Source organism: Tupaia chinensis, unplaced genomic scaffold, assembly GCF_000334495.1.
Source record: "Tupaia chinensis unplaced genomic scaffold, TupChi_1.0 Scaffold000283_1, whole genome shotgun sequence".
NCBI lineage: Eukaryota > Metazoa > Chordata > Mammalia > Scandentia > Tupaiidae > Tupaia > Tupaia belangeri.
In genome coordinates this window covers 627,939-645,898 of record NW_006159766.1, presented here as the reverse complement: position 1 = coordinate 645,898, position 17,960 = coordinate 627,939, and the positions used below count along the sequence as shown (strand labels likewise).

Below are 17,960 nucleotides of genomic sequence, written 5' to 3'. Positions count from 1 at the left end.
GATTTCTCGCTTTCTGTCTCTCTGTCTCTCTCTCTATGTGGCAAGCGCACGCGCCCTATAACAAAAATCTCTCAAAAAACAAAAATGAAACAAAACAAAACAAAAAAGAACATACAGGGCATGTCTGTGTGTCCAGTATCCTCAGAGAAGAATGGAGGAGAGAGAATTGTGGTGAGGCCATTCCCCAGTGAGCTGATTTTTTACTTTCTCTCTCTCCCCAGCAAGTGCATGCTTCCTATAGGAAACACACACACACACACACACACACACACACACACACACACACATGAACTCTTACAAAACCCATATTAATTAAGAACTAATTTTCAAAGTAAAAACAACCAACAAAGTTAAATTAACTAGAACCATTAATTCAGGAAAAGCTAATAAAATTCAATACATGGTTTTTGAGACAATTTACTTAATTTGTGTAAGTCCAATATCTGAACAGATCAGATTTTAGGAATAAAATGACCATCACTCCAGGGAACTGATGAATACTTGAAAACAGGCTTTTTAAGCAGGAGATATTAATTACCCTATTTTCTTGACTCTCATCTCTCTACCTGTAGCATGCTTTCAAGGAAAAGTAAACAAGAAACCAGACAAAATCATGTCCCAGGACTGGGCTCATGTATATGAGATGGTCTGCAGAGCAAGAGGTCTGGGTATCCAGGGTGGAAATGGGGGAGGCGTTTGTCACTTTTCCAGCCTTAGTGGGTAGAAGCGGCTGGAGGAGGCCCTCTTACCTCGTTTCTGCAATTCCCATATAGTTAGAGAAATGCAACTGTTAAGGGTAGCAGTGACCTCCACTAAAGGCCAACTCCGCTGTCTCCAGGTCTTTAAAGTACAAGGTCAGTTTTCACATAAATCAGCTCCAATGTGCATGGGAAAAGAACTGGATGGAGACCAGGATGGAGAGCTCTGGTCTGTGGTTGTTTTGTCAACTCACATACTATGGAGAGGTGTCAGGCGACATTACCAACAGCTCGGTTGGCCCTCCTTGGTCGGTGCTGTTTTCTGCTGCTGCTTCAAGTGCAGCTACTCAGGATGTTACTGGGGAGTCAAGTAAAGCAAAGCAAATATATGGCACCTGAACGGGGACTTCAGAGTGACACCCTTACCACCCAACGTTCTCTACAAATACCAAGTTCCCACCATCACTGCCACTACCATCACACAACCAAACCAACGTATCTTACACCTATTTACTTACACCCGGCTGCTCTTAATTCTATCCACGCAGAACAGTCATCTTTGAAAATGAAATTTATATACCAGCTATCTGGAAAATATCCTATAATGTGTTCCATTTAACAAATCACCAAACTTTAAATAGGTTTCCCTGAGCCCTCTTTTCTACCAGGCCTCATTCTTAGGCCCTGTCCATTGCCTACCTAAAGTCAGTCTAGGCCAAGAATCTTGCTAGGTTGTCCCTCCTCTCCCTTGATATCTGATCAAGGTCCCCAACCCTCACCTTATGTCTCAGACCTTGGCTTGCCTTTAGAACCTGTTAGGTCAGTTTGGCGAGAATCCCCCTACTCTTGAGGTCTTCTTTTAGTAATTTTGGGTCCAATCAGCCCCTCAATCTGCTTCTCAGCTCTAATTCCCCATTTATCCCAGTTGTATTGTAATTTGATGAAGAAATTGAAATAGCCATAATCTTTTTGGAACATATTCTCATGAGTAATCAAATAAATGAAAATTAGGAAATCAAAAATACTTCATTGACGGGGCCATGCAGGCAACACAAGCTGGTAAGGATGCTGCCTCCCATTCTAAGGCAAGACCTGGACTGGGAAGAAACTGAGGCAAGGCCCAGTTTACGAGCTCTCCCTTGTGTCCTTAAACTGGCCGGTATTCAATTTCTCTGCCGTGAGTTTTACTGTTATTACGGTACCCTGCAAGGGTAAAACATCACCCCCAACCATTGCAATAAAGCCAATTAGTGATCTTGTAGGAATGTGGTTCCCTAAGACTGACAGGAGGATCAGGAAGTTTAAGACTCCCCCACCTGACACTAGCAAAGTCAGCACATTCACCACATAACAGAGACTCAGAGATAAAACAAAAGAACTCACTAATTGACAAGACTCAACAAACAAAATGCAGGAACCCACAGATTTATTAGAGGAAAAAGCCTGGATGGGACAACAGAATAAATAAAGCTGAGGGCTCCACAGAAAGATTAACCATTTTAGCTGGGAGCTCTTATCTAAAGCAACAGGTAGCTTTCAACTACAAAGAGTTTCTCATCTATGTGCTGTTGACTATGAAAAACTGCTAATAAAACATCCTGTGTTGTCTCCTGAGCTACAAGATCATCTTCCTTTCCCATATAAGATCATAGACTCACCCTCTATTGTTGTAATGTATGGATAGATTGTATATTAACTGTGTCTTTATTTAACAAAACAAAATTTCTATCTAGGTCTTCGTAACCAGCAACGTTATCGCCCTGGCCCGGGACTGAAGTTATCAAACATCCTGCAAGCCCCCTCTTCAAAAGACCCTTCCCAGTAATCAAGATCTAAGAAGAAGATACAGCAGACAAATGGACTTCCTCATCCTGAGAACTGTGATTGATTTTACCTGAGCTAACAGGACAAACAGCATGTTTTACAATTATTGCTTCCATGCTTTGTATACCCTGTTCTTTAGAGTAAATCTTTTACTGCCCCTCACCCATTTACTTGCATGTATCACATTTTCAATAAAAAGGCACAATGATTCCTAGCAGTTGTCATTCCTCAGAGAGCGATCTTTGAGGGGTGTCCGGCATAGGATGTGCATGAAAAGGCATCGAGGCCTCTGTCTTCTGTTCACCTTCACCGCCTCTGTCGAGATAACCCACCCACGCCGAGGCTGGACCCCGGCACTTCATGAGTTCTTCAGTTTCAATGTCAGAATGTCTATTTCTAACCCACCTACACAAACTGTAAGTTCCACGGGGCTGACATCTGTTTTGTGCACTATGCTGTATCCACGTATGGTCACATGCTAGGTGCTCAATTCATACTTGTCAGACGAACATATTGTCAGCTCACTCATTTAAAAAGCTAAGTGGTGTCCCGTTATGTTGGACGAGATTTGTCTGAATATTCTATGAGTGGCTGTACTGCATCCCAACACCCTAAGTCTGCACCGATTACCATGCCTCCCAGTTATTTCATTAACCTTAGTTTACAACTCCCACCTTACTCTCCACCGATTGCACTCAAATCCTATTGAGTCTATAGGTATTTTTTTCTTTTTTTTTTTTGTATTTTCCTGAGGGCGTATGCACTCACCAGACAGATACAGGGAGAGGGACAAAGCAATCCCTCATGGGGAATGGTCAAGCCACAATCTCTTCTCCTCCATTTTTCCCTCCTCTAGGGGTTTTGGGCACATGTGTATGCACAAACTCAGCATGCTTCTCAGGCCAGCAGTCTGGGACTTGAACCGTGCAGTTGGGCATGTGGAACCCAGCTCCCATAGCTGTAAGACATGCGCTGGCCCTCTTCAGTTGTATTCTTACTGTTTTTCTTTTCTATTTCAATCTCATACCTTGTTTTTAGATTATCTCACAAACAGACAAGTATAACCTCTTAATTTCTTTCTTCATCTCTGGAGGCTTCTTTTATCCATTGCATCCTTTACAGTATTACAAAACTAACCTTTTTTTTTTTTTTTTTTGCTGTAGAATGTGTGCTCTCTGGAAAGAGACCTGGGGATGGGAGGAGTAATGAGAAAGTAACCACAATGAGACATGGTCTTTGTCCTCTATGTCTCCCTTCTTTTGAGACTTTGACTGTGTACGTACACCTGCCTGGCATGTTTCTTTGGCCACTGGCTCTGGAACTTGAACCGCGTAGTCAGCTGTGTGGGATCCAGCTACCTTAGCCAGCATACCACTGGTAATCCAGAACAACTCCATGTATATCCACTAGGGGAAAATTTTTTACCACCCCACCCACCTTTTCCTCTCTCCTCTCCTCTCTTTCTGGTGAGTACACGAGACCTATAGCAAATTAAAAATAATAAAAATAAATAAATAATTATTTTAAAAGACTGAATAAATAAATAAGAACCAGTCAAAGTAGCCCACATGCAGAGCTGCCCCTTGTGAGGCTAGAAACAGCATGGGAGGTACTCATTTGACTGGTTCCTGGACCAATGGGAATGCTTAGGGCACAGTTACATATTCCTTTTTTTGTTTTGTTTTTACCATAGGTCCTGTGCACTTGCCGGAGAAAGAGGCAAAGAGAAGAAAAGTGAGAAATCACCCTCCAGGGCACGATCCCATCTCCTTCATTCTTCTCTCTGGATTTTTGGCATGCAACACACATGCCCAGTATGATTTTCAAGCCACTGGGTCCAGGACTCAAACTGTGGTTGGCTTTTCAGGGCCCAGCACCTTAATCACGCCACCTGCTGGCACCAATTCCATGTACCTGTAATCTGAGTTAACTAGAAAACTTGGGCAAGAGGGTCACAACACAGCAGGACCCTGTGGAAAACACCTATCTCCACTCTCTCCCTTTTCCTCTCTGTCTCATAATCAAAATGAGTAAGTTAATTAAAGAAAAAGGTGACAATGTAATTTAAGATATTCTCTTTTGCTCTTTTTGTATAAAAGTCTTGTTATGAGGCGAGTACACTTGCCAGAGAGAGTTAGAGAGAGTTAGAAAGTACCCTTCAAGGGGGTGGCCATGTTACAATCCTTTCTCCTCCATTATCCTCTTCAAATTTGGGGCACACACACTCACACACAAACTTGGTGTGTTTCTGAAGCTGTTTAGGTTTGGGATTTCAGAAACCTACCTGAAGGCTGGCCATGCGGAATCCAGTTGCCTGAACCACCACGCTACCTGCTGGTCCACGCTTTCTATTTTAATTCATCTTTTTTTTTTTTCGTAAGTTTTTGCTATAAGACACAGGTGCATGCCAGAGAGAGAGACAAGGAAAGTGAGAAATCACACCCCCAGGGGTGCCAAAATCCCTTTTCTACTCTCCCCTCAGGATTTCGGGCACATATGCACACATCTGCCATTGATTCTCAAGCTGCGGGGTCTGGGACTCTAACCACAAAGCTGGCCAAATGGTATTCAGTGTCTTAACGTCCACACCACCTAGTGGCCCTACTTTAATTCTTTTTACTAATATTAAAAATAAGTGAACATCTTTACTTTTCTTATTAATCTGGCTCCTTACTTACAACAACAGACTTTATGTTAAGCATATTTACATTATCTAAACTATACTGGCACTATCCAAAGAATCCTAGTTTGCCCTGTTTAAAGAAAGCAACCTTGGGGACCAGCAGTTGGAGTAATGGCGATGTCGCTAAACTCCCATGTAGTCGACCGTGGTTCAAGTCCCGCACTCGGTGGCTTAAACTCACGGTGGGCACGCGTGCGTGCATGCCCAAAATCCCGAGAGGAGAATGGAGGAGAAGGGATTGCGGCGTGGCCATCTCCCTAGGGGGTGACTTCTCGATTTTTGTCTCTCTGTCTCTCTCTGTCTTTCTGGTGAGCACATGTACCCTATAGCAAAAAAAACTCTCAAAAACAAACAAAAAGAAAGCAACCCTGAAACAATGCTCATGTTGACAATACATTTTCAGAGTTTATTTACAATAATCATCAAACCTGTGTGGTATTAAGATTATTGGCTTATTATTTAAGGTTCATTATTTCTATTAGCAAAGCTGGTTCTGAAAAGGATCAGAATATACCCCCCCTAAAAAAAAACCATGAAACACTGGCATAATGGCTATTCTGAGCTAAAAGGAAGGGTTCTCACGGGACTAGCAGTTAGCGTAATGGCTATGTCACTGGACTCCCACGTAGTCGACCGCGGTTCGAGTCCCGGACCTGGTGGTTTAAACTCACTCCGGGCGCATGTGCACAAGATCCCGAGAGGAGAATGGAGGAGAAGGGATTGCGGCGTGGCCATCCTCCCTGGGGGGGGTGATTTCTCGCTTTCTGTCTCTCTCTCTGTCTGGCGTGCGCACGCACCCTATAGCAAAAAATCCTCTCAAGAAAAAATAAATAAATAATAAAAGGAAGGGTTCTCTCCCGTCTTTTGGGCTTTATCTGCCTAACTACCAGGCTTTGAGCTGTCCTTTGAGGGAGGTGTCCCTGCTACTACACCCAGGAGTGTTGGTCTCATGAGTGAGTCCATAGTAAGAGGAGGAACCCCAGCCTTACCGAAGCAGTCCTCATCCTCCACTGTTTCACCCATCTACTCCTCAGGCGAACATTTACGAAAACGTGAATCTTAAACTACAAGATCCAATCAGGTTAACACAGAGACTTCTGCTGACTCAGGACCCCTTCTAATTTGTTCTGGATAGCTTCCTCTTCCCAACATTTGCAACCATTTCTTCGAATCAACCTACCTTTTGTGGTAACAGAGTTGTCCAATCCCTTGTGATTTGGGGCACTGACTACACAGAGTTGCCACTGTTTTGTTGTGTCAGTTTTCCCATACGAAAGGACTTCAAAAGTAGGGGACAAAAGGGCAAAAAGACATCTAACCTAAGATACCTGGCAGGATGTCAAAGAATAGCCATAACATTTAATATTACACGTGACACCTCAGGAACCAGGGGCTGGATTGGGGTACAGCCATAAAACCACCAAGAACTGTGAGGCTGACCCACATGGAAGGGCCACTGCTCCTGCCCAGCCTCCCAACCAGTCACACACGGCCATGGGGGTATGCTCTCACTGACGTCAGGAAGCATTTTGTGGACCAAATACATCTCGGTCAGAAAGAAACCATGTAGACGGGGCCATGATGTTTCTTAAGCGGAAGGGGGTCTCGGTGATACACATACTGTATGACCTCGCTGCCATATTAAGTAAAGGCCATTCTTCTGAGCCCAACATTTCAGCTCAGTGAGGGCAAGCTCAATTGTACAAGGGTATCTAAGGGCCTGAAACCCAGCAAGGACCCACTGTAAGAGGCGAGCCGCTTTCCCGGCTATTGAGGGAAAGTGGAAATTTCCGAAACTGACAATCGAGACCAGAACTAAATATGTACAGGGCTTGGGATGAGAGGTCAATTTAAATTTTAATAGCCCTAAGCAAGGCTTGGGACTCCAGACTTGGTTGCTTCTATCCCATGACCAGAGTAATGCTGCACAGGGCACAAAACCCACAGACGGAGATCTGCTACCAAAGGACCCTGCAACTGCAATTAAGAAAGCCAAGGAGGCTCACGCCCACTTGAGCCGATCACTGAGCTGATCGTACATGTGAGACACCTTCTCTCTATCCCTAATTCTGCCCTTAAAACGGCATGTTTGGGAGGCCAGCAGGTGGTTAAGGGTGCTAGACTCCCACATGGCTGACCGCAGTTCGAGACCCAGATTCGGAGGTTTGCTTTCCCAATTTCTCTCTCTCTCTCTGGTCAAATTAAAAATAAATAAATTAACAAAGTTCAGTAAAATAATTATTTTTAAAAAAACTGCATGTTTGGAACTGGGCTCTTTGTGCATCAGGTACCAACTCTCCTTTGCTCTGTGCATGGTAATAGAGCTTTACTTTGCTTTAAAAAAAATCCTATTTGGAAATCAAAACATAAATTTAAATATCTTACATCACATATAAAAAAATAAGTCAAAACAACAACAGTACAATCAATATATTGGGTATTGGAAAAGTCACGATGCATTTTTGTATAGAAAAATATGTCATGACTTTTCCAACAGCCCAATTTATTTACTTTATTATTTGCGTGCATGTTGTTGTGAGGGGCTGCCACACAGGTGGTAGAAAAATCTACTGAGTACATTACAAGGACAGCAGGTAGAACTGAGAGTGGTGGAGGCAAATTATTCTGCCAAATGCACTGGATCATGTTAAGCAACGACCATGGGACTGGCAGGTGACGTGGTGGCCAAGGGCACTAGACTCCCACATGGCCAACTGCAGTTCAAGTCCCGGATCTGGTGGCTTTCTTTCTTACTTTCCCTCTCTCTCTCTCTCACTCTGCTCATCTCTGATCAAATTTTAAAAATAAGTAAATAAAGTTAAATAAAATAATTCTAAACAAAAAATGACCACAGTTCTTAGACACGTATGTTGTACATTAACATGCAGAGCTCTTTTCTGTGCCAAATGTACACTTTGCTACATCTACTGATAAATGTGAAGACACATTTTTTTAAGAGAGATTTTTGCTATAGGGCATGTGCACTTGCTGGAGAGACAGAGAAACAGGAAGCAAGAAATGCGTCCCCAGTGGGGATGGCCGCACAGCAATCCCTTCTCCTCCATTCTCTTCTGGGGATTTGGGGCATGCACATACATGCACCCAGTGTGAGTTTCAAGTCACCAGCTCCAGGACTCAAACCGTGGTAGGCCATGTGGGAGTCCAGCGACATACCATTACACCATCTGCTGGTCCCAGGACATGCTTTCTTAAGTGTACAGGATAAAGGCAGGAAAATAATTAGAAGGGGACAAAAAGATGAATGAGGATTTGATTTCTGCTCCCTAAAAGGACAAGAAAGATGACAACAATCTGTGAGCATGTTTACATTTTGATGGGAAGGGTCCAGTAGAGGGGAGCTGTGTGTGGCAGACAGGAAATCACCCAGACCTGCTCTCCCGCTATGCCACGGTAAGTTTTTGCCAGGCGCCTGGACAGACAGGCAGACACTGCAGATCCACAACCTTGCAGCTCAGCTTCTTAGGAGCGACTGGGTTACTCTGGCAATGCACTCTCCTGGTACTTGGAAGTGTGGTGTCCAGCCTGGTGTGAGCTTGCAGCACCATTCCAGGGTTCAGAGCTCAGAAACTGCTGGCCGCAGTGGCAGCTTTTTTATTTGACGCGCTACACCCTGTTATTGCCAACTAGCTCCGCTAGCAACCCGTCACACCACCCAGGGGTTGGAGGACAGCTCTTCACTGAAACCCAGGGAAGGGGCAGCCCTTGGTGGCTCTCCTCACATCCAGAGAAACTGGATTTCTTGATCCTTATGGGAAAACGGGATTCCAGAGGGGTAGAGGATGGATGGTCCAGAGTTGGGTTTAGGTGCAGGTAGTGCAATGGGCCACGGAGAAGGAACGGTCAAAGGAGTGTTCTGAAATGAAATGGGCAGCCAACGAGGTGCTGCTTTATACAGAAGGACGACTTCGGGGCTGCTGAGCAGTAACTAACTAGACACCATTGTTACAACTCACGGCTTCCCACCAGGTTCCTGGAACCATGCCACTGAGTAGACTTGAAGCCCCTCAAAGGAGGTGGAGGCCACGGGCCTCTGAAGCAGCACCCTGCAGGGAAACCACCGGTGCACACAGTGGAAGTTCGCCCAAGCCTTCCACAGATGGCCTGGAATGATTTACCCAGGAAACTGTGCACCAGGGAAAAGGAAGCATCCAGACCTCCTGGGCACTAGCACGTACCAGCTCTGATATACACTCATCACCAGAGACTTGCAGTGCCACAAGAGCCCACCAATCAGAACAGTGGCTTATGACATCAGGCGTCAGATGGAGTTATGGCCACAATTCATTTTACAGTGGGTTTAGTGGGATGGCAGTTTCACCCTGTGTATCCCAGTCCTAGAATGAAGATAGGAACACCTCTGTACATACACGGGTACACACACACATATGTACACATATACACACCTCGTAACTAGCAGAATGCCATTCTGTTGCCCCGTGCTGTGGAATGAGGGCTATTATAAAGGAAAGGGCCTCCAGAGTGCTTCCCCATGACAGACCAAGCTAGTAGACAACAGCAGCAATATTTCTGCAGGGGCTGTAGACACTACCACTGCAAACTCCCATTGTTTTGGGGGAAGGCCATCCTAGCTCACTACTGAGCTTTTAAAATTTATTACTTATTTGCTAAAAGCATGTGCGCTTGCCAGAGACACACAGACGGGGAAAGAGAGGGGAAAAGTGAGAAAGCATCCCCCAGCGGGGTAGGCCTCCCTGTAATCGCTTCTTTTCCATTATCCTCTTGGGATTTTGAGCATGCATATTCATGCACCTTGTGTTTTTTTTTTTTTTTTTTGGAGAGGTTTTCGTTACAGGGCCCATGTGCTCGCCAGAAAGTCAGAGAGAGACAGAGAGACAGAAAGCGAGATATCACCCCCGGGGGGATGGCCACGCTGCAATCCCTTCTCCCCCGTTCTCCTCTTGGGATCTTGGGCACGCATGCACACGCACCCGGTGTGAGTTTTAAGCCACCGGGTCCGGGACACGAACTGCAGTAGACTACATGGGAGTCCAGCGACATAGCCATTACACTAACTGCTGGTCCCTCTTTTTTTTTTTAAAGAAGTTTTTGCTATAGGGCACATGTGCTCGCCAGAAAGACAGAGAGAGAGAGAGAGAGAGAGAGAGAGAGAGACAGAAAGCAAGAAATCAGCCCCCAGGGGGTATGGTCACGCCACAATCCCTTCTCCTCCATTCTCCTCTCGGGATCTTGGGCATGCACGCACACACGCCCGGCGTTGAGTTTAAGGCACCAGGTCCAGGACTTGAACCGCAGTTGACTACATGGGAGTCCAGTGACATAGCCATTACACTAACTGCTAGTCTCATGCACCCTGTGTCTTTTACAAGCCCCTGGGTCCAGGACTTGAACAGCACAGTCAGCCATGTGTGATCCAGGTGCCTGAACCACCACACCACCAGCTCATCCGGCTACTAGGTTTTGATAGAAATGAAATAGTTGATTTTGGGATTCCAATGACTAAACCACTCATTGCAAACTAGGTACTATCTGATCACTGAACCATCGAACTGGACACTCCCAGTAGCATTTCATTAAGTAACAAAAGCAGCAGTTGCACAAGCAGGTCCAGTAGACAAACTGTGCAAGCAAATGTCTCGAGCTCACATCTCTCTAGGAGGTGATATCAATTCAGACATACTCCCATCTGAACCTGACGTATCAGTCACTACAGGTGCTCTACACACATCATGTGGAGAGCTGGAAAAAAGAAACGAAAGAACATGAAACAGCTGCTACAATTCTCTAAGTTGAACATTTCAGGAACTCTGGTTTTGCTGGTTGTCGAGAAACCTGTAGTCAATAGGGTTATATAGAGATGTATGCACATGCACTTGCCAGAAAGAGAGAGAGACAGAGAGACAGAAAGTGAGAAATTAGCCCCCCCCCCCCAGCGGGGATGGCCACGCTGCAATCCCTTCTCCTCCATTCTCAAGATCTTGGGCATGCATGCACACACGCCCTGTGTGTGTTTAAGCTACCAGTTCCAGGACTCGAACCACAGTCAACTACATGGGAGTCCAGCGATGTAGCCATTATGCCAACTGCTGGTCCTGTGAGTGAATTTTTTAATGTGTACCCTACTCTCTAACTTTATCTCTCCAACGAGATGCTTAAAGACAGCAGTGTCACAATCTTAGAAGGGCTTTAGTCACTCTGTGTGACTCCATAGGAAGGGCCTCTGGAGGCCAGCCCCTGGTCTCTTTCAGACGTTGCTCCATGCACATTTTCTCTTTGCCAACTTTGCTCTGTATCATTTTACTGCAGTAAGTCGGAGCCATGACTACAACTGCACGCTGAGTCCTGTGAGCCACCTAGCAACGCAGAGAACCTGGGTGGGCATAGAGAACCCCAACCTAGCAGGCTGTCAGCTTACTGCCAGATTCATCTTTGCCTATTCTGCAAAAATATCTCTAGCCCTTTAATATTTTGCTACCAGTTGGCATGAGGGTGGGCCTTGCCAGTACAAAGTGTTAAAGAGAACTGTAGGAGGAAGGGCTTTGCTTCCTGCTTCTAGCATCAGGCTCCTGCAGTATATGGCAGTCAGTGGCATCCAATGGTCAGCAGCTTTCACAGGCCCTCCCACACAACTGGGAGGTTTAATGATGGAATGCTCTGGAGCTTTCTGAATGCCCAAGGGGCTTTCTCTGGCACCCCAAAAGATAAAATGTCAGTAAGTTCCACAGAACAGATTGACGAGTTCCCTGGCAATGTACCACAGTGACTCCATGCCATCCTGTGAACCACAATGTGCCCTCCACAGCAAGGTCTGGATCTCAGCCCAAGAGGGCAACTACTCCTTTGATATTCTATCTCAGTCCTAGGAGCAGTGGTTGTTCTACAGTGTCTTATAGAAAACAGAAACTGCTACACTAGTACCCATGAACTCTGGTAGTCCTGCATTTTTCTGGGTGCTCTTTACTTATTAGCCACCCCCTTATCACTCTGATTCCATGGTAGTTAACGATGCTTTATATTACACAATGCCTGTTCACACTTGTTATGATTTATCCCTGATCCAGACCAAAACAGAATAGTTCCTTTATTTTTTTTTTAAGAGAAGTTTTTGCTATAGGGTGCATGTGCTCACCAGAGAGAGCGAGAGAGAGACAGAAAGTGAGAACTCACCTCTCGGTGGGAGGGATGGCCACGCCGCAATCCTTCTCCTCCATTCTCCTCTTGGGATGTTTGGGCATGCACGTACACATGTCCAGTGTGGGATTGAATCCACTGGGTCAGGACTCAAACCTTGGTTGACTATGTGGGAGTCCAGCGACATAGCCATTACGCCATCTGCTGGTCCCTGAAAAAGAATAATTCTTAACAATTAATCCTGAAATGGTTACATTCCTGAAGTGATACTTCCCCATACTATTGTATATCACTCCATCATCAGGAACCAGCTCCAAGGCCTACTTAGAAAAAACAATTAAGTCATAAAAAAAAAAATGAAGTCTTCTACTGAGCATCAAGCTCTTCAGCCTGTCTGAAACTTTCCTTTATAAGCAAGGAAAAAAAATAGTGAATTAGTCAACAAAGACACTAATTGCCAAAAGCCCAAAATTTAATTATTATGGAATGATTACCTTAAATTTCATTTAGTTTTGGGACCAGCAGTTAGCGTAATGGCTATGTCGCTGGACTCCCATGTAGTCGACCGCGGTTCGCGTCCCAGACCCGGTGGCTTAAAACTCACACTGGGCGCATGTGCGCCCAAGATCCAGAGAGAAGAATGGAGGAGAAGGGACTACGGCATGGCCATCCCCCCCGGGGGGTGATCTCTCGCTTTCTGACTCTCTGTCTGTCTCTGTCTGCCCAGCAAGCGCACGCACCCTATAGCAAACACCTCTCCAAAAATGAGGAAAAAAATTATGAAAAAAAAAAATTTCATTTAGTTTTAGGAGGCATAGTTTGCTGAATAAATGAATGTACAAACAAATGAATTTTACCATGGCAATGAAATGCAGACTTAGGACAGTCTGAGCACTCTCCAAACTTCCTCCATTCTTGGGCCAGCAGGTGGTATGAAACTTAAGGCAGCTGGATTCCCCACAACAAACACATAGTTTGAGTCCTGGACCGAGCGGCTTGGAAAACATGCCAGTCATGTGTGTAAGGTGTGCAAAACCCTGAAAGGAGGATTGAGGAGAAGGAATGCGGTGTAGTCCTCTCTCCTGGGAGGAGCTTTCTCACTCCCTGCCCCTTCCCTGGCAAGTGCATGCACCCTACAGCAAACTGGAAAAGAAAAATGAAGAAAAACAAAACCTCTCTTCATTTTAGCTGTCATACCACCCTCTCCTGAAGGATCTGAGGATTTCCTGATCCTAACTTTTTCTTGTGGGGCCAAGTGTCTCAGGAGTTTGTTCTTGGCCCTTTTACCCCTCAGACATCCCCAATACATTAATTATGCCTTGGTATTACCAGATGCTACCTATAAATCTCCACTCAAGACCCTCTTATGAACCTCAGACTCACAGCTACAACTTCCCACCAGCCATCTCAATCAGGCGCTGGGTTCCCGGCCACCTCGAATTTAACTCAATTCAAGTATTTCCTAAACTATGTATGCAAAGAATTGCGGCTAAAACACAATGATGAACAGCATCAATCTCACAGACGCTATGTAGAAGAAGTTTAACATACAAGTTTGGAAAGCGTTCCAAATTGAACTCGTCATCTTCTTCTCTGACAGGAAATGAGGTTAACCTCAACCTCTAACCACTAAATCACTTTATAACGTCAACGATGCCACACACAGTGCTTCGAATCGAGCCAATGCTCTCTCTGCATATCTTTAGATCCATCAGCACCTTCCCCACTGTCACAGCCTCACCTGCCCCTTGGAACTGCTTCCAGCACTCGGCAATAGCCTTCTCACCATACATAGCCCCAGCCCCTACCATCTCCCGGTAGACATTCTCCATGCTTCCATACCTTGGAAAGAGGGATAGTCAGTCATTCCAGCTCTGTCATGAAAACATTTTAGATCTTCACATACTGTGTACAGAAGAGCCAACACCTGAAACGAAATCTTGATTGAATTTAATAAAGAGACGGGGACGAAAGAGGAGATGTTCACATGGGAGAGAAAATCACGGATTCCATGAAATGCTTCGGGAGCTCTACAGGTAAGGAGCCCGGTGTAGCTGCAGAACGGGTGTGGGGCGTAGAGGGAGTGGCAGGAAAGGAGAAGCTTCAACGGTCTCACGCAAAGAAATTGGACTGTTTCCCAGGAAACAACTCGTTCCTGCATCATACCGCATACCAGGCATCACAATAAGAATTGTAAATTCCTTTCCACACACACTTGGAAGCAGTGCTGTCACTGTTTTACCGAATACTATTAAATGCAAAACAGGAGAACACTGAGGTTAATCCATTATTCTACCACTGCCTACCTAGAAGAGCAAACTGTTATTTCAACGAACTGATCCAGTTGTCCTGAAATTTACCCTAACTTTAAGTGAACTTCAACTGTCCATATGCCACTGATATTTAGTGGGGTGGAGATCCTGCACAGCCCTCCACCCATCCAAAATGCCAGTTGTGCTGAAGTTGAGAAAACCTGGTTAGATAAAGCAAAGAAACTTGCAGCTGATGGGGCCAGCAGCAGCTTGGTGGTTAAGGCAATGGACACTCCCACATGGCTGACCACAGTTTGAGTCCCAGACCTGGTGGCTTGCTTTCTCATTCTCTCTCTCTCTCTCTCTTTCTCTCTCTCTGTATATCTCTGAAAGGCTTCCTGCCAAGGTTACTCCCATAAGCGGTTTATGGGAGTAACCTGGGAGATACCCTGTATGGGTCCTTGGGTTCTGTCTTCCCAGTGTAAATAATACCTTACAGTGTTGAAATAAACACAGACGTTTAACTTTTCATACTTAAGTATGAGGAGACATTCCTCAGTCTGTGCATTGGTACCGTCGTGCCAAGGAAGGGTGCTAGTGCATTGGTTAGGTCTCCCTTGGCAATATCCAGAATTCCTGTTCAATGAGATGGAAGTGAAGTCGAGGCTTCCCAGAGAAACCCGCTGGGTTGGTGAGTGGTGCACACTGAGTTTCCAGTAAGTAGCCAATCTTTAGAAGGTTGTGCTACTACAGTATGATTTCAGAGACTGGTCTAAGGCACCTAGTGGTTGTCCTTGGGTTGTACTGTGAGTTCTTCTAACACAGATGGGTGCCTGGAATTTTAAGGGATCAGTCACTGTTACAGGTTCCCAAACTGGGGCTCTCAGTGGCGAAGCTGTTGGAAGGATCGGAGAAGGTTAACTGCCCTTGCTGTTCGTGTGTACTCAGTCCACTCAGGTACTTTAAAAGCCTGCAAGTCCTGTATATTCATTAACTGGAAAGGTGGACCCCTATACTTAGGATGGGGAGTCATTACGCTAGTGGCCTATGTTAGAATAGGAATAGGGACAGGTGAAGATCTCTTGGGCAGTGCCATTGAGGCCCTCTCCCGTGCTCCCCACCACACCTCAGAAAGTTGGACTTTCTGCTAACAGTCTGGCAGAAGGATGCCAAATCTGTCAAGATCAAGAAACATTAGGAATAATGTGAAGTTTAAACTTGGATGCAGCAGATACTTTTACACCTTGGTCATCACAGACAAAGAGAAGGTGGAGAAGCTGAAGCAGTCCTTGCCCCCAGGTTTGGCAGCTAAGGAGCTAAAATGAACCAGACGCTGTCTGAACTACATTAAACATTTTTTAAATTCTGGAGGAAAAAAAAAAAGGAATAGAGAAAGCTGTGTATTGAGTAGAGGAAAAGGATAAATGAAGCCAGCAGTCCTTAGCCAAACGTGGGTTGGAAGAGTTTAAGAGATGATGAGTCAGTTCTCAAGTTTTATATAAATACTTAGTGTCTAAAATGTTTTCACTAGATGGCCCTTTCTACCCCATGATGCTGTCTGTGTATAAACCAGAGAGTAAGATAAACGCTATAGCATTCTCCATGTCAATACTTACTCAGCTGGACATCTGTTTCTTTTTAAAGAGAAGTCTCAACTCCTCCAGTGGCTCACAGGTATCAGCTGTTTCTTCCTGGAGCGGGGTTCTCCATTATCATTTTCGGCTTTCTGTAATGAGAACGGTGCAAGCTTCACCCTGGAGTGATGAATCCAACTACCCAATTCTTTTATTGCTGAAGGGGTTGCTAGAATGACTAAAAATGGTTTCAACTGACCACTGGGATTTCCTTCCTTCCAAGTTTTAATCAGAACTTGGTCTCCTGGCTTTACATGAACATGCTGAACACTACTGTCAGGGGAAGGTAGACCGCGGACGCCATGCTCCCTTAGGGGTGTCTGAAATCCACTGGCGATGTGCCTTACGTTTTACAGTCTGTAAGCCTATCAGTCAAAAGAAAAGGTCTATCATACAACATCTCTTAGAGGCTAAAAGTGAGCTTGGCCCGGGGTGACTGGGAGCACAGAGACCCAATGTTCAGATGTTTCCTGGCAAAGACTAGCAAGATTGCACTTTAAGATCTGATTAGCTCTACTTTGCCCGAAAAGTGTGGCTTCCATGCAGAATGCAAAACTATTTTATTCCCAAAGCTCTGGCCACTCTGTGTAATTTGTGAGATGCAGGAGGAGCTGTTATCACCTGTAGACTATGAGGTAGTCTGGACCTTCAGATGAGTTCCTTTAAGAACTTCACTACTCCTGCTGCTTTTTCTGTACAGGTAGGGAACGCCTCCGCCCATGGACGTATCCATGAAAACTAAGAGGCATATAGCCTTTGCACGATGGCATATGGGTAAAGCCTACTTGTCAATCTTCCCCTGGGTAAGGGTCCTGCGTCTGTGAGGTCTAACAGAGTACCGTTCAGTGACCCGGGGATCTGGGACAGCAAGCTGTAGGGGTCTGCCACCAGAGGGTGAACAGGCTCACTGCAGTATTAACAATTCCCACTGGGAATCTCCCCCTTACCTTACCTTACCTTGGGTAGGAAGATTTTCTGCCCTGATAGGCTTTTCCATCTAGCCCTGTAGGCAGCCACAGACCCTTTCGCCCACTCCCATTTTCTAGCTTTCTTCCTGCCTCACTCCCACCCCTCTAATCCTAAAAGGACAGGAGCTTGGTTCAGTTCCCGCCCCACCAATTCTCCGTACTCAAGGTGCACCCGTTTCACTCCATGGCCGGGGGAGGGAGGCATGTTTTACAACTCTCATCTTCACAAAGCACCTGGCCTTCCACCTCCGAGTTCCGCGAGAGCCACGTGACAGGGACACGCTCATTCATTCCCGAGCCCTCGCTCCGCCCGACCCGGGTTACCCGCGCGGGGTCTCACCCCGGCCGCGGGGAGGGCGGGCGCGCTCCCTGGAGCGGGAGCGGCGGGCAGGCTGGACGGCGGCTTCTCCCTGGGTCCGGCTCCCCGCGGGCCGGCGGCCTTCCACCTCCGAGTTCCGCGAGAGCCACGTGACAGGGACACGCTCATTCATTCCCGAGCCCTCGCTCCGCCCGACCCGGGTTACCCGCGCGGGGTCTCACCCCGGCCGCGGGGAGGGCGGGCGCGCTCCCTGGAGCGGGAGCGGCGGGCAGGCTGGACGGCGGCTTCTCCCTGGGTCCGGCTCCCCGCGGGCCGGCCTCCGCCCCAGAGCCTCACCTTCGGGCGGTGCGCGCCGACCTGGCTCCTCCCTGCTCCCGGGCGAGCCGCCCCACCTGCCCCAGCGAGCCCGCCGCAGCGCGCGCCCGCCCCGCCGCCCTCGGGTCAGGCTCAG

At 46.4% G+C, this 17,960-nt stretch overlaps 1 long non-coding RNA gene across 2 annotated transcripts in view; it reads right to left on the bottom strand.

The window, feature by feature from the left end:
• LOC106735052 (uncharacterized) overlaps nucleotides 1-17,960 on the bottom strand; it is a 28,718-nt gene extending 10,758 nt beyond the window's left edge. The window contains exons 1-4 of one of the 2 annotated variants that reach the window (XR_003549648.1): nucleotides 17,637-17,949; nucleotides 17,352-17,436; nucleotides 16,205-16,314; nucleotides 14,179-14,263 (exon numbers count right to left, since the gene is read on the bottom strand). This is a non-coding gene — a long non-coding RNA (uncharacterized LOC106735052). Of the gene's footprint in view, nucleotides 1-14,178; nucleotides 14,264-16,204; nucleotides 16,315-17,351; nucleotides 17,437-17,636 lie in introns of both variants that reach the window. The other variant, XR_001370489.2, reaches the window with a different exon arrangement.